Here is a 17,783-nt window from a genome sequence, read left to right as displayed (position 1 = left end):
ACTAAGACTAATAGCAGAGACAGCTCGAAGAAAGAACAAAAAGATATATTGCTGTTTCGTGGACTTCCAAAAAAGCATTTGATAATATTGACCAAAATATAACATGAGCTGTTTTGGAATTCTGTGGTGTGGACAATAAATTGATCTGCCTGCTGAAAGATATAAACAGCCAAGCACAAGCAAAAATCAGAATGCAGGTGAGACTGGAGATTGGTTTGCCACTAGTCAAGGCACAAGACAAGGGGACCCACTATCACTAATCATCACACATCTGCGAAGAACACTAGATAAGATTAAAGAAGAAGGTGGAGACATTTCAATAAATGGCATGAGAATAAACTACCTCTGCTTTGCAGATGACATCATCCTGATTGAAGAAGACGCAGCAAGGCTGGAACAGATTGCAAACACTATACACAGAAGGAAAAAGATATGGACTAAATGTCAACTTTGAAAAAACTAAAACAATCATATTCAGACAACAGGAGTTACTGAACAGAGTTACGATAGACAGATTTCAACTGGAAAATGTGGAACGCTTCACATATCTTGGATGCCACATGATGCATGACTTGACCCCAGAAAAAGAGATAAAAATTAAAATAGCCAGAGCAACAACTATGTTAAAAGCCATGGACAAAATATGGAAGAGCTGAGCTATAAAGATGCAAACTGAACTGCGCATTGTAGAAACATGTATCTTCAGCAGCATGCTCTATGGATGTGAGGCCTGGGTACTCCTGAGAGAATCTGAAAGGAGGATATTGGCATTTGAGAGGAAGTGCTATAGAAAGATCTTGAGAATAAGCTGGATACAGAAAGTGAACAATGAGGAAATCTACAGATGAATACAACCAAAAGAAAACCTGATCCAGAAAATAATCAAAAGGTCTATTTGGCCATACATGTAGAATGAATGATGAGAGAAAATTAAAAACATTACTGTTGGGAATGATTGAAGGAAAGAACAAAAGAAGACCAAACAGAGAATGGGGTGATGACATCGTCGAATGGTGCGGAAACTCTATACATAAACTGAGTCATCTTGCACAAAATAGAATGCAATGGAAGAATCGTATCACGATGGCAGCAGACACTTACGGGCATTGGACCCATGGTTGTTGTTGATGATGATGATGAGATAGAGAGTTGAAGTTTAGAGGGCATATAAGTAGCCACGATAGTTAGGGGATTATTTGGTTATTGAAGAACACTAACAAGCAGAGATAAGGGAGTTATCATTCCTCTTTATATCAGGTCTAGTCACCTGGATTTTTTGGTGTCGAGGAAGTGGTGGAGAGGATGCAAGGGTGAGTGTTCTGCAGAATGCTCCCTATGTGGATAGATTGAGGGTTTGTGGATTGCAAAAGTTGGTTGATAAGTGAAAAGAGGTGGGGGGGGACATGATAGAAACATTTAAGTTAAAGGATTTTATAGGATTGATGCAAAGGAAATGTTTCAGTATTTCGCTAGAAGAAGCAGAGGTCATCCCAGGAAGTTGGACGAGAGAGAGAGAGAGTGTGTGTGTGTGTGTGTGTGTGTGTGGAGACTAGATTTTTTGCTTTGAGAGTGGTGAATAAATGGAATGGGTTGCATGAATTATTTGAGTGCTTTGTCTGTTAATGGTTTCAAGGAGAGGTACAATAAATATTGTTGATAGTTTGAGTCTCCCAAGATGGGTCTTGGGACTCCATGGAGATACCCATACAATAATAAGTCAATTTTTTATTTTTAAACTGGGTATCAACCCAAAAAATAAAACAGATTGAACATGTGGAGAGAAGTGAAAACAGAATAATAGAACAAAGTATATAGTTGGAAACCAAAGAATAAGAGAAGAACAGGAAGACCTAGAAAAAGACTAAAAGATACCATTAGGGCACTGTTATCAGAACTGATTAATTTTATAGGGTTTTTATAATCCCATGTTATTGGAAGGGAGTGGTGTGAGTGTGTGGTTTTTCTGTAAACGGAGAATGCCAGAGATCCGTTAGGCTGGCATGTAATCAGAGTAAGAATGGGAGACTGTTGTTGTTTCCCATTCCTAGACTCTGTGATTCACATTACTTGCACACACACACACATCCAATGGCAGTCCATTTCAATCATGCACCAGTCTATGAGAGAAAAATTTGTCTCGCCCTCTATTTGATAATATTCATTCTCAACTTACAAAGATGCCATCTCATCAAGGTGAACTGGATCCTGATGAGTTGTTGTTTAGATGTGTCAGTAAATTGTGGAATGTATCTGAGCCATGTGACCAAATAGAGAATACATCATCCACTTAGCACATCCAGACAGTGGGTTTATGTAGGGCAGAGTTTAAGGCTTTTTATTCAAAGGCCTCCACAAAGAAGTTGGCCAGGAGTGGAGAAAGTGTAAAACCCATGACTTGTTAGGTAGGAAGTTGAAGTTTAGGCACCATGTAGCAAAGATTGCAAATACAACTCAAAAGATAATTGCAATGCTGAAACAAATTTTGACATGTAATGATAAGGATATCATTTTGCCTCTTTAAAAGTCCTTAATAAGACCTCACTTGGACTATTGTGCACAGGTCTAGTCTTCTGGTATCCATTGTGATTCTGATTCAGTGGAGAGAATGCAAAGGAAAATGTTAAAAATGATATCGGGTGTGTGTAATACTGATTATGAAGATGGATTGAGATTTTGTGGACTTCAGATACTAGCAAACAGGAGAAAGAGGGGTGATACGATCGAGACTTGCCAACTTCTGAAACACTTATACAGGATACCAGTAGATGGTTTTCGTTTTATGGAGGGTGGGTGGGGCTAGGGTGAGATGGCATCTTTGGAAGTTGAATGAATATTATCAAAAAGAGGGTGAGACATAAATTTTTTCTCTCATAGATTGGTGCTTGATTAAAATGGACTGCCATTGGATGGAGAGTGTGTGTGTGTGTGCGTGCATGCGTGCAAGTAGTGTGAATGAATTCAAGAACAGGTGTGACAGCTAGTATGTGGCTGCTTCAATGAGTCCCTCACTTCCATGGTGTCTCCCCCTTCATTTTCATATTGTTCCAGATTGAGACCAGCAACCACATGCCTGTGCATTTTTGCATCTTAGTCAAGTGATTGGAACCTGACGAGCTGAAATTTTGCATATACCAAACCTCTCTTTTAGGATGTACCAAACACTTTGGTTTATATCAGTTTGCTTGGCCAAATGGCATCCAGTCCATTGCTAATCAACCATGAGGATTCCCTGAACAAGCTCAACATCTTCATCTGAAATGGCAGGTCATCCTACATGGCAATTATCATCCGAGTGATCTTACCCTGCACGAAATGTACTGACCCATCTTGCGACAATCTGGTATGGTAGTACACTGTTACCACAGGTTTTCCTAATGTCACGATAACAGTCACTTGTACCTTGTACAACCTGCACCTTGATACAAGATCGTTGTTCTAATCTTGCAAACATACCTTAGAGCATCGCACATAGACATTGACTTTAACCACTTCTCCACACAAAGACAGTTGTTAGATGAGCTGTGTCGCCTTGTATGAATGTATTATTATTATTCTATTCCCTGAGCCATACGGTTGGTGGGGGTAGCTATATGCTACCATACTAGAGAAATGATTATGAGCAAGGTGGTTTCCCCGTTGCCTTCCTTGCTGTACTACATCCTCTGACTGTAGTCTGTGTGTACTGGGCCAGTTTGCCTGCTTGCGGGATGAAAAACCCCAGATGAATTGGTGGAAAAAAACCCTGCTGTCCACGCCCAAGACCAGCTAACTTGGCTATGGCTGAGGAAGATCCTTGAGCTCCTCATGTCATTGATGGGAATTGAAACTAGGACATTCCCTCCCCAGGCATATGGTTGCAAATTCATACGTCTGTGCAGTTAGCCTAGTGGCTAACTGCACAGACGTATGAATGTACAGTACATAAAACTAGTGCCACAATCTGTCAAGAGTAACATTTGAGTTATCAACTACATCTCTTGACAGTGTTGCAATTACTTTATTTACAACCCATTGTACATATCATATTTTCTTGATACATACATATATGCACAGCTCATGGCAAAAACCTGATGTTAAAAAAGAGAATCATAATGTCATATATTAACAGGATTGAAGAATTTAAAATATTTTAAGTTACAAACTTTGAAAGAAAACATAGATCTAATCCAAGGAGTTGGAAAATTTAAATAAGAGTTAAAAGTAAGTCTTAATATGTTATTCATTTTAGAAATTATGGACTTTACAACCATGTTATAAATAACTCTTTTAATATGATCTACTCCAGAGTTGGCCAGCAGAGGGAGTGGGTCTTTGGATGAGTTGAGTAAGCTTTTTAATTTTGCAGGAGATTTAAAGGTGGCTTTGAGGTTGTAGTATTGTTTATTTTATCTGATGTCCCTTTAATGTAAGGAATGGTTTCCTTACATTAAAGAAAATCCCGACATTTCGATCTTCATATTAAGATCATCATCTGGAGCATATACAAATATACAGGACAAGCTAAGTTACATTACATACAGTAAGCTAAAGAAACAATGAATTTATCACAAGTTATTCTACTGGCATGACCTCTAGTGGAAAAAAAAAGCAGTCCTATGGCTGCCAGACACTACACATTACACAAACGCATACAGTTCACAATTGAGATTGAAAAACAGAGCACACTTCCGTTTCTAAATACGCTTATCACACGTCTTACTTCTGGCAATCTTTCCTTCACTGTGTACCGGAAATCAACACATACTGGCCAATATATATACATAAACTCCTACCACTACCCAACACAAAAACTAGGTGTCATTAATGTACTAAAAACAGGGCACTGAAGATCTGCTCCAGTGAACAGGCACTGAAAGACGAATTTAAAGTTATCAGCAATACTTTTCAAAAAATGGGTACAGGCAAAACGCTATTGACAATTATTTAAATTAAGGGGATATTAAATCCCACATTGTTTTAAAACCGAATAAGAAACTCAAAGATTGGAATCGGACAGTTTCATGCCGAATATAGCATAGTAAACTATAAAAGTATCGGCGATTACTAGCGTGAGCTAATGCACGTAGTCCAAGTACATAGTACAAACTTGGGCAACTCGTAGCAAAGGTGGTAAAGTTCTGAAGCTATTCTTGGTATTTTCCATAATGTAAAACACATTTCCAAGGAAATGTATGCTGTTATTATACCCTTTGGTATTAATTTGGTCTAGCTACTCACTGATGAAGCCGCAATAAAGGCTGAAACCGGTCTGGGTAGTGACCTCCCCACCATGATGTAATAACAGCATACATTTCCTAGGAAAAAAAAGAAGAAAGCATATCAAAAGTTCCTGGCAAATAAGTCAGCTTTTACTCTTACAGAATACAGAGACAAATGTAAGAAAGCTAAACAGTGTGTAAAACTAGCTAAACAAACGTCATGGGAGGACTTTGGCAAGAATATAGAAAATAAATATCAAGAAGGTGGCAAAATATTCTGGAGGTTGTTGAAGAAGCTTAGGAATGGAGGAAAGAGTGCTGTAAAAGGAGTTAGAGATGATAACGGTGACATGAAAATGGTAGAAAAAGATATCCTTGAAGTAATTACTTTGAAAAACTGCTAAATGAAACAAGCAGTGTTGACAGCACAATGATAAAAAAAAAACACTGACCAGGCATGCGGTCAGGAATACATATCCATACTTGAAGTAGAAAAAGCCATCAAAGGCTTGAAATGTGGAAAGGCAGCAGAAGTAGATGATATTCGACCAGAAATGCTGAAGTATGGTGGTATAAAAGTCTTATAGTGGTTGCACTGCACAGTTCAGAAAGCCTGGACAGAGGGACGAATTCCCGATGATTGGAGTAGAGCTCTCATAGTTCCCATATATAAAAAGGGAAATAAAACTAAATGTGAGAAATACAGAGGTATTTCCCTACTGAATGTTCCTGGAAAGATCTATGCAAGTATACTTGAGAAACGGTTGAGAAGAATTGTAGAAGAAAAGCTTGGTGAAGAACAAGCTGGATTCAGGCCAAATAGAGGCTGTCAGGATAAGATATTCACTTTACGACAAATTGTCGAGAAATCATGGGAATATAACAAAGATCTGTATTTAAGTTTTGTCGATTTGGAAAAGGCATATGACAAGGTGCCAAGAGAGAAGCTATTCAATACGCTGCAGTTATATGGTGTCAATGGGGCATTATATCAAGCAATACTTAGTCTTTATTTGAGTTGTAAGTCAGCAGTTAGAATTGAAGGAAGTACAGGAAGATGGTTTAATGTTAAATCTGGTGTGAGACAAGGATGTACATTATCCCCTCTGTTATTCATTATCTATATGGATCACATTATGAAGGAAAGTGCTATTAAATCTGATATCAAAATTGGAGATGTTAATGTCAGCTCTTTGCTTTATGCAGATGATGTTATACTTCTAAATAAATCCGCTACAAGTCTGCAAGATTCTCTGACTAAATTCAATTGCTGTTGTAATAGATATGGTATGAAGGTCAGCAATAAAAAGACAAAGACAATGAAAATAGGCAGAATCATTGAAAATGTCAACTGTGTTGTGAATGGAGAACCTGTGGAACAAGTAAAACATTTCAGCTACTTAAGCACGATTTTTACTGAAGATGGTAAATTAAATATAGAAATAGACAACAGAATCAGCAAAGCTGGTATGGTGGGAAGTCAATTGAATAAATTCATATGGAATAAGAGAGAAATTAGTCGGAACACTAAATTAGCTGTATACAAGACAGTGTTCAAACCAGTTTTAACTTATGGATCTGAGAGCTGGGTCAGAAGTAAAACACTTGTCCAAAGACTAGAGACCACAGATATGAGAGTCCTGAGAAAGATTAGAGGCCTGAACAGATGGCATCAATGGCAATATCGTATTAAAAATGAGGGTATTAGGAAAGAACTTGACATTGTCAGCATCCAGGAATGTGTTAGCAGAGCTAATCTCAGGTGGTATGGTCACTTAAATAGAATGGGAGAGGAAAGATTAGCAAAACAAGTGTTCGTTGACCCAGAGGAAGACCAAGATATAGGTGGATTGATACGGTACAAAGTGCCTTAGACGATAGAAATATAAGATCTGATAATGTTGGAGTCTTGACAAGTAACAGACTGATTTGGAGGAAAATTGTAGATAGGAAGTTAGTAATGATGTAATTTTTTCATGTAGTACTGTCATATCCTGTACACTCCTTGAGGGTACATGGCAGGAATTTGATGATGATGATGATGATTTCCTAGATAATGTGTTTTACATTATGGAAAATACCAAGAATAGCGATCAGAACTTTACCACCTTTGCTACAAGTTTCCCGAGTTTGTACTACGTGCATTAGTTCACGCTATTAACGCCGATACTTTTATAGTTTACTATACTATATTCGGCATGAAACTCTCTGATTCCAATCTTTGTTCTTATTCGGTTTTAAAACAATGTGGGATTTAATATCCCCTTAATTTAAATAATGTTTATATCGCCGAAATGAAGCCTATTGGCTCTTTATATTTAAGCACCATTAACAAAATTCTCTACAATACCTCAATAATAAACAAAGACAAACCAGAGACTACAATAAAACTATAACCATTCCTTACATTAAAGGGACATCAGATAAAATAAACAGAATACTACAAAAATACAATCTCAAAGCCACCTTTAAATCTCCAGCAAAATTAAAAAGCTTACTCAACTCATCCAAAGACCCACTCCCTCCGCTGGCCCACCATGGAATATACCATATTTATTGCACCTGTAATATACCATATATAGGAGAAACAGGAATCAAAATTCCTATCAGACAAAACGAACATAAAGACACATTAAATATAATAATTATGGTGAAGCTGGCCTTTCTGATCATGCCCTGAACACCTTATATAGAAATGACTGGAAAAGCACTAGATAAAATGTCTATATCACACCAAAACATGGTGTGAATGTAGATATAAGGAAGCCTGTGAGATTATTACCAACCACCCCAATCTGAACAATAATGATGGTCTAAAAATCCCAAACATATGGAAGGCATATATTCGACCCACGGAACCTTCCTCTCTAAGAGCAACTATAAACAGGACTGTAGAAAATCCAGGATCCTAAATCAAAAATAACAATTGTAATGCTAAAAATAGGACATAATTGTTACTGAAAGAAAACTATCTGTAAGAAAGAATGTTTATTCATGTTATCACAAATTTAGCTTGATGTAGTTTATAAAGAATTATTTATTTTATTTTATTTTTTTATTTTCACTAAAGGTCATGCCAGTAGAATAACTTGTGATCAGTTCATTGTTTCTTTAGCTTACTGTATGTAATGTAACTTAGTCCTTTCTTTTAGTGTTACACGGTGATCAGCATTCATTTTTGAAATTATGGAATTATGGTCTACAACCATGTTAAAATAACTCTTTTTTCAGAATAAAAAGTTATTTTAACATGGTTGTAGAATCCATAATTTCAAAAAAGTAATGTAACTTAGCTTGTCCTGTATATTTGTATATGCTCCAGATGATGATCTTAATATGAAGATCGAAACGTCAGGATATTAAATGAGTTATTTATAACACAGTTGTAAAGTCCATAATTTCTAAAATGAATGCTCATCACCATGTAACAATAAAAGAAAGGATCTTAATAGGTTATAATAAGGAGAAAAAAAAAACATATATCATTATAAATTCAGATCTAATTTCGTAATCTGGGTCACAGTTTCAGGAGCCGCTTGTAAAAAGTCATTCCAGTCATTCTGATAAGCACAAAAGGTGCATTCTTTTACAATATGTTGCATAGTCTGTCGTGGAGAACCGCAGTCACATTCTGGAGATGTTTGTCCGAATCCTATTTAGTACTGCCCAGGTTTTGCGAGGTAGATCTGATCCTGTAATGATTTGATCACCTTTAAAGATGTTATGCAAATGTTCTTTCGTATTTTCCTTCCATATTTCTTCCCACTTTGATAAAGGATTAAAATTATTCAGCATCAATTCTTCTGCTACCCGTAGTGATGGATGGCAAGATTTCAATCGATTTCTATATCTTGATGCATAGGTAGGTTTGGATTACCAGCAATTGTTTGAAATTCACGGACTAAAGAATTCAATCTATGTGGTTCTGTAGGAATAATACCTGCTAAAAGAGGTAACCAATATGTTGGAGTCGATCTAATAGAGCCTGTTTTCTTGATATTAAAATATTTTGTATGTAATATTTTGTCATAATTTCCTTTTCAATTTTTCTTGAAAATTTTTATAGTGGGTCACCCCTCCCACAAATTTTTATAGTGGGTCACACACACGCACAAAGTAAGGATCTGCAGTCTCAAAATTTAAAAAACAGTCTTTGATATTATATAAGAAAGTTATTTGTAAAAATTGCGTAAAAGTCATGAGAAAATTTTGGAAAATATGATAAATATCCTATAGGCAACAAAAATTATTCTGGAATGTGTTGAAAAAAGTTAAGAAATATAAAGAACACTGTAAAGGAATCAGAATGATAAAGATAACATAAAACTGATCATAAGGATATTCTGTATGTCTGGAGTAATTCTGAAAAATTATTTTTCAAATGATTGTTTCAAATGGTTAACAAATGATAGTAGAGTGGTAGAAAATATCCATGAGGGATGGTCATAGTTTGGTTGTTTTGAACATATGACTAAGGCTGTGAGGCCAATGTATTGTATCTATAAAGTGTATGCAATCTTCTGGCCAGCTTCTCTGTTTTCCAGGAATAAAAATCTAAGTTTCTGGCAGGGAAACCCTTCCACCTCCATATGAGACTGGCTAAAATGATCCTATGAATGTCTTAATTAGACATTCTTTCAGAACTGCTGCTACCCGTGCATTTTTCATAATTCAGAAGGCATGATCAAAAGGTTAAATTGTTCATTTCAGATGATTGCAGTGGCACACTTATAGTACTTATCCATAAAGTGGAAGGAGAGGAATAAAACTATCTAAGAATTATTGAATAATTTCCCTGCTGAATATTCCAGATGTTATTTATGCTAGCAGAGTGTGAAAATTTGTTGCTACAATCCTGGGAATGTAGCAAATGGCAAACTACTGAAAGCATACTATTGAAAAATGCTTTGCTTTTAGTACCTGAACAAAGCCCGTAGTGCAGTGCTAAAAGAAATTTAGCTCTATTGCACAATTCCTGTAGAACTTAAAAAAGCATATAATAATGTGTCAAGAGGAAAGCTGTCCAGAATTCTACAATTATATACTGTAAATGGGACATTATACAAAGCAGCAGTGTGTGTGTGTATTTATTTATTTATAGAGTAATTGATTCGGTTTAATGACATGTTTAAAATTATTAACTGGCTTAAACACCGAGAAAAAATATAAGAGATTTAATAAGGTTTCACTACTAGTTTCATCGTAAATACAGACTTCGGCAGGTGAATACAGTACCATGGAGAAAACATCATCTTAAAAATAAATTGTACTTTAGACAAACACAGAGGTTAGAACAAGTAGTAGTTGTGTTTGACATTGAGTCCAAGTGTTCTGGTGTGAAGCACTTTGCATGTGAATAATATCATGAGTATGCCAAAACTGGATTACAGCACTATGTGAATCAGGTAGGCTGTAACTGAGATTGCTGTTTAGATGGGTAGGGTCGAGAGCTCTTTCTTTGAATTCTAAGATACGTCTTTCTAATTCATCAGAGCATTTATGGAAGATTTCTATCTTTAGAAAGCCAACACACACTGATAGATACCTACATGCTTCGTCTCGCCACTATCCCCCTCAAAAATTAGGAATTATTTCCACACTATCGGGTGAGATCCTTGTTGTCAGAAGAAGAGGAACTTCAACAAGAACTTAGTTACCTCAAAAGAACCTTTCTTAAATAACGGTTACTCTCCTAAAAATATCTATAATCGTTTTAGTGTACTTGATCAACATACTAATGAAGATAACTCAAACCCTACAGCCTACATCCCCTTACCATATATAAGTTCTCTTTCCCCTAAGCTGGTGAAAATCCTGAAGAAATTTAATGTTAAAACATATTTCTCTACCTTTCCAAAACTCCGATCTTGCCTCAGTCAACCTAAAGTAAAGCACAACCTTCTTCGGTTCCCAGGAGTATACAAAATTATTTGCAGTTGCGGCAAACCATATTATGGTTTGCAAATTATAACAGAACCCGTGCTAGTGCCCTATCCAGCCACATTTTATTATCTGCCAATACCAATGTTTGAAGGATGACAACATCAAATAAACTGGAACTTAACTTCAAATATCCATAAATTCTCCGATGAATTAGACATATCTTGGAATCCAAAGAAATAGCTCTCAACCCTACCCATCTAAACAGCAATCTCAGTTACAGCTTACACAATTCACATAACGCTGGAATCCAGTTCTGTCGTACTCATGATATCATTCACACGCAAAGTGCTTCAAACCAGAACTAACACTCAGACTCGATGTCAAACACAACTATTACTTGTTCTAACCTCTGTGTTTATCTAAAGTACAATATATTTTTAAGATGTTGTTTTCTCCATGGTACTGTATTCACCTGACGAAGTTGGCATTTCCGATGAAACTAGCAGTGAAACCTTTTTTGAAATCTTTTAAATCTTTTATAATTTTTCTCGGTGTTTAAGTCAGTTAATAATATATATATATATATATATATATATATACACACAGGGTGTTCGGGATAAATTTGACAGTTTCGTAAGGAAAAAGAAAATCTTCTTTGTATCTATTAAATTTAATGAATTGACAAAAAAACATTACAGGCAGAGTTAATTACAATACTATCAACAAGATTTACTCAAAATAACCACCATTAGCATCGATCTCAGCTTCAATTCTGCTTCGGAACCTAGAACAAGCTGATGCTACAGTCTCCCTGGGAATGGCCGCAAAAACTGTTTTAATTTTATCCATTAACTGGGCTTTTGTATTACTGGAAGTGCGATTGGTGTCTTTTTCAACTGCGCCCCATACAAAATAATCCATGCGGTTAAGGTCTGGGGAGTTTGGAGGCCAAACATTTGGACTGGTGAAGTCGTAGAAATTTTCAGACAACCATTTTTGACTTTTCCCAGAGGTGTGGCAAGGGGCCGAATCCTGCTGCCATACATACGGCCTACCATTGGCTACCCTTGTTATCCAGGGCTTGACTACAGTTAGCAACTCCACGAACAAAGTCCGAATTCCAATGCCAGGGTTCTTCAACACCTGTTCCTGCAGATTTGCGAGGAATTCTGCTGTACGAACGCAATCAGATCGTCTGCTAGGGATCTTTCTTCTTGCTACATCCTCGTAGTCACCATTGCAAGTCTCTAGTTCATACCCGAACACCCTGTATATATATACAGGGTGTTCGGGATAAATTTGACATATTTATAATTAATTATATTTTTCCATAAGTTACATGTATTAACACACACTTCTCTTCATTTAAAAGTTTGGACCCTTCTTCATTCATATACAAGATGTCAGAAAGGATGGATAGCTGGAACCCACCTGAATCATGGAAGAGAATAACTTGTATCATGATGATTCGTGCCCGCCATCAAAATAAGGATATTACGACTGCTGCCCAATGCTCCCTGAATACAGTAAAAACAATCAGGCATGAACTAGAGACTTGCAATGGTGACTACGAGGATGTAGCAAGAAGAAAGATCCCTAGCAGACGATCTGATTGCGTTCGTACAGCAGAATTCCTCGCAAATCTGCAGGAACAGGTGTTGAAGAACCCTGGCATTGGAATTCGGGCTTTGTTCGTGGAGTTGCTAACTGTAGTCAAGCCCTGGATAACAAGGGTAGCCAATGGTAGGCCGTATGTATGGCAGCAGGATTCGGCCCCTTGCCACACCTCTGGGAAAAGTCAAAAATGGTTGTCTGAAAATTTCTACGACTTCACCAGTCCAAATGTTTGGCCTCCAAACTCCCCAGACCTTAACCCCATGGATTATTTTGTATGGGGTGCAGTTGAAAAAGACACCAATCGCACTTCCAGTAATACAAAAGCCCAGTTAATGGATAAAATTAAAACAGTTTTTGCGGCCCTTCCCAGGGAGACTGTAGCATCAGCTTGTTCGAGGTTCCGAAGCAGAATTGAAGCTGTGATCGATGCTAATGGTGGTTATTTTGAGTAAATCTTGTTGATAGTATTGTAATTAACTCTGCCTGTAATGTTTTTTTGTCAATTCATTAAATTTAATAGATACAAAGAAGATTTTCTTTTTCCTTACGAAACTGTCAAATTTATCCCGAACACCCTGTGTATATATAGCCTTAAGTTGAAAGTCAACGGTTAAATTTCAAGGATTATTGGAGAATCATTTGATGTACAACAGTTAAGGCAAAGGGGTATGCTGTAATCACAACTGTTCAAAATTATCAAAACTGAAAACTATCATTATGGACTATATTATGAAGGAAAGTGTCATTAAACTTGATATCAGAATTGGAGATATTAAATTTGTCTTTATTTTATGCACACAGTATTATACTACTAATCAAATTGATTACAAGTTTTTACTCATTAATTAAATTTCATAATTGCTATAACAAATCTGGTATGAAAATTATCAGTGAAGAAACACTGAAAATAGGCCAGAACATGGCCTTGACCTGAACTGCATTTTCATTGTAGAACAAAAAATATTTTTGCTATTTAGACACAATTTTTAGTAAGGATGGTGAATTCAATATAAGAACAAATATGATGGGGGGGGGTGACTGGCAGCTGACTAAATTGATGTAGGATGAGAGAGAAATTAGACAAATCACCAAAGTAATGGTATACGAGAGGTTTAAACTACTTATGCATCTGAAAGTTAGATTATAAATAAAACATTTGATTGAAGGTTAGCAACCACAGAATATGATGAGGAAAAGTTAAAGAATGAACAGATGGCTTCAATGGGTGAATCATTAAAAATGAAGGTATTAGAAAATTAATTCGACACTTTAGCATTCAACAATGTGTGAGCACAGCTAATCTAAGGGATGATATGATTATTTAAACAGAATGGGAGAAGAAAGTAGCATGACAGGTATTTGATACTAGGATTGCTGGAAAAAAGTATCAGAGGAGGAAGAGCAAGAGCAGATGGAGTGATGTGGCATCTTAAAAAACTGAAATGTAAGGTATTATTAGAGACTTGATATAATATATATTATGAAATTATATTGTATTAATTATATTAATTTGGGAGAAAGTTGATAGGAAGGTAGTAATATAAACTTAATTATACTGTCATATACCCTCAGTGAGGATAGGGATACTAGCAAGAAATATTGATGTCGCTAAGATGTAACAAGTTTTGTAAAGGTCTCAGGTAATGAATGTCATCGGAAAGCTTTATCTTTAAAAAACTCAGATTTTATGTGTTTTCTGTCGTTCTACTCTATAAAGGCAGAAAACATCTGGATCACCCTCAGATATGGATGGAGGACTACTGTGAGATAAGGTGGATAACTTGATGAATAAGCACTTCCAGACCAATAGCAGCATTTGCCATCAAGAGTGGTGGAGTGCAAGGCCTCTCAAACCAAAACACCATAGAATCTTAAGATAATATGATATGACACTATATTCCATCATTAAATAAGCATGCTCTTGGAGATAAACTAGCAATTTCTGACTAATAACTCACATTGGAGTCCAAATGCCAGCTACAGTATCCTGGACATCACAAGAAATAAGCACACAGTATAAAAGTAACCACACCAGCTCAAATGTCACACAGGTCAACATGGCTTGGATCCATATCAGGAATTTCCAGACCATCCTCCAGTTGAATATTGAGGGATTCATAAGATCAAAATCAGGGGTACTAAATGTTATTCTTACCAGGCAAAAGGTAGATATTGCTCTACAAGAAACTCATCACACCCCACAGGAAACATCACCATTTCTAGCTATATTCTGCCATTAATAAACCTCCTGATGAAAGACATGACCTGTTGATCTACTCAAAAGCAAATTTGCAAAGAATCTCAATCTCTGGACCATTCACAAAGTGATTTTTTTTTTATTGATATCCATCTGGACAACTTCTCAATCTACAATATATGTAAACCTTCTCTACTTGACTGGCCAAGTCCTACACTTTTTCAGCCAGCCCATCCTGGCATCATCCTTGGAGATTTCAACTTGCACAGTACATTATAGAGATACAATAATGACAATAACCCAGGCCTGCAACTGACAGATTGGATGTTAGCAAACCTCCTCCTCTTCAACAGCAAGTAAGGCTGGAACCTTAAAATCTGGAAGAAGGAGATCAGAGACAACCCCTGACTTCTGTTTTACCACTGCTGATATGGAAGAAACCTCTCTCACCTCATCCTATCAAAGTACTGCCTCCTTTTTTGCACAGCCAGCACAGATCCTGCCTAGTTACTGTAAGATTTACCCAGAATAAACAGCTTCCCAATATTCTAATGGAATCTCAGGAAAGCAAACTGACCAAAATTTACTGAATTCATTGAAAACATCAACATAATTCCACTTATAGTTAACAATGAAAGATTCACTGAACTTCTCATAGCATCTGCAAGAAACTCATCAGGAAAGGATTCAGGATAATCTACACACTATGCTGGTCAGCTGAAAGTAGTATTCTTCTGGCAGAGTATAAAAAACAGAACTATCCAAACACTGCTTCTCCCCTCTTTTAAAATTTTTGGATGATGGTAGAAGAGCTTGCTGACATAAAGAAATAAACAGCCTCAATTTTACCAGATCAAGTAGCAAGGCTTGGTCACTGTTCCTTCAAGTGGGAGGTACCAGCACTCTAAACAGAACTAAAGGAAAAGTAAACCCTAACAGTATTGCAAAAATCTTAGTGCACACAAAAAAAAAAAAGGTAAACCTAAAATTCTCACAGATACCAAAAAGAGATCCATTGTCTTTCAAAAAAGTTGTATACCTTCATCAAACTCCAGTCCAGTAACTCTAGATGAAATTGATGTAGCACTCAAACTAGCTAAAGCTCCTGGCATTGATAGCATCCTTCCAGACTTTTTTTTACTCATCTGGGTCCAAGAGCAAAATTCTGACTGTAATTTCTTCTCCAATAATAAATGATGGATGGCTCTCAAAACTTTGGCATGAACCATAAATGATTGCCTTGCCAAGACCCAATAAGTCAGCTGATGACCCTAATAACTATCACCTCTAGCATTATCTGCTCTCCATATAGACTGTTGAAATGATTATCCTCTCTAGCATTTCTTCAAAAATAGAAGCAATCATACCCAGTGAACAGGCTTGGTTTAGACCTGGCAGAAGCTGCTGCAACCAGGTCCTAGCTCTCAAAATCCATATAGAAGCTGGATACTGATAGGGTTTAAAAACAAGTGCTGCCTTCATAGACTTGACATCAATTTATGACACCATATGGAAGAAAGGTTTACTGTATAAAGTAGACACAGTAATCAACTGGGGGAAAAAAACTAAAATTACTTGAACCAGATTCTCTCTCTCTAGTAGGAAAATAAAGGCTCATCTGAATTCACAAAAAAGCAGAACTTGATCCTGCAGGATGGATTGCCACAAGGATCTTTCTTGCCCCAGCTTATTCCACAACACCAGCAATACCAGTTGAAAGTTTATCTATGCTGATGACATAGCTATTGCCATCTGAGACAGTACCTTCTAAGGCCTTGAAGAAACACTGAGCTCACTACAAAATTACATTGAAAGTTGGGGACTATTTGCTAATCCTAGCAAAACTGTTGTTTCTACTTTCCACCTAAATAATCTTGAGGCTTATAGAAAACTAAAAATAAACCTCTGCAACAGGACTCTAATCCATGCAAGTAACCCTTTGTTACCTTGGTGGCACACTTGACTGTAGTCTAATTTACAGAAAACATTTGGAAAAAAAGTTAATATCTACCAGGAACAACAACATAAACAAGCTGGCATGCACAACTTGGCCCTCCCACACACACGCGCACTTCTTTCATGGAGGCTGCAGGAACTTGTATTTACTCCCAGATAGTGCCACCAAACTGTCAGTCTATATATATATATATAGAGAGAGAGAGAGTGAGAGAGTTCTGTTTATTAATTTCTTGTATTTACTCTCATATGCTAATTAACATTTCTTCTCAATAATAAATGAACCTCTCCTAAAACTTTATCATGAATCAAATCTAAGCCTTGCTGAAACCCAGCTAAGTTGACTGATAACCCCTATAGCATTACTCTACACTCTTTAGAAACTTTTGTAAGAATTATCCTGTCAAGATTCAATAATCTAATCTGAGTGCTGCATGTAATACAAGTCTGTTTTTCTGAGCATGTAAATGTGCATATAGTATAGTCTCTTGATTCCATGGAGGTCTGTTGATAATATGAAATATAGAAATATTTTTTCAGTATTAAAAGCAGTTTCTTTATAAAGCATTTTTTTCATCATTTTCCTGAATTGTCTATTCTGTTTGTTCTTTGCTGCAAATTACAACAGCAAAAATTGATTGACAAACAGTTAAATACAGTACAACATAAAATACAATATCACTTCAGAAGCTCTTCTTAATTGTTCCTGCACTGTGAAACATTAATTACCTAACATGGATGAACAAAAACAAAATTATTAACAATTGGAAATATTCACTTTCTTTTAGACTGCTGTGACTAGGTTTTTATATCATTTTATATGTTTTCAATTTTAATGTTTTAATTGTCCTTATTTTGACATATAAGGGCAGCACCATTCCAGTTAAATAATCTGTGCTATATATTTTTAATATCTAATTCTGAATTTTTTT

The 17,783-nt window shown here is 36.4% G+C and overlaps 1 protein-coding gene across 8 annotated transcripts in view; it reads left to right on the top strand.

Annotated features, from left to right (window-relative positions):
- Positions 1-17,783, top strand: part of Usp30 (ubiquitin specific protease 30) — a 252,115-nt gene that overhangs the window by 95,285 nt on the left and 139,047 nt on the right. The window lies entirely within an intron of this gene.

This window comes from Typopeltis vanoorti, chromosome 23, assembly GCF_054136105.1.
Source record: "Typopeltis vanoorti isolate ZY-2024b chromosome 23, IOZ_Tvanoo_1.0, whole genome shotgun sequence".
Lineage (NCBI taxonomy): Eukaryota > Metazoa > Arthropoda > Arachnida > Uropygi > Thelyphonidae > Typopeltis > Typopeltis vanoorti.
This window is presented reverse-complemented; position numbering and strand designations above follow the sequence as displayed.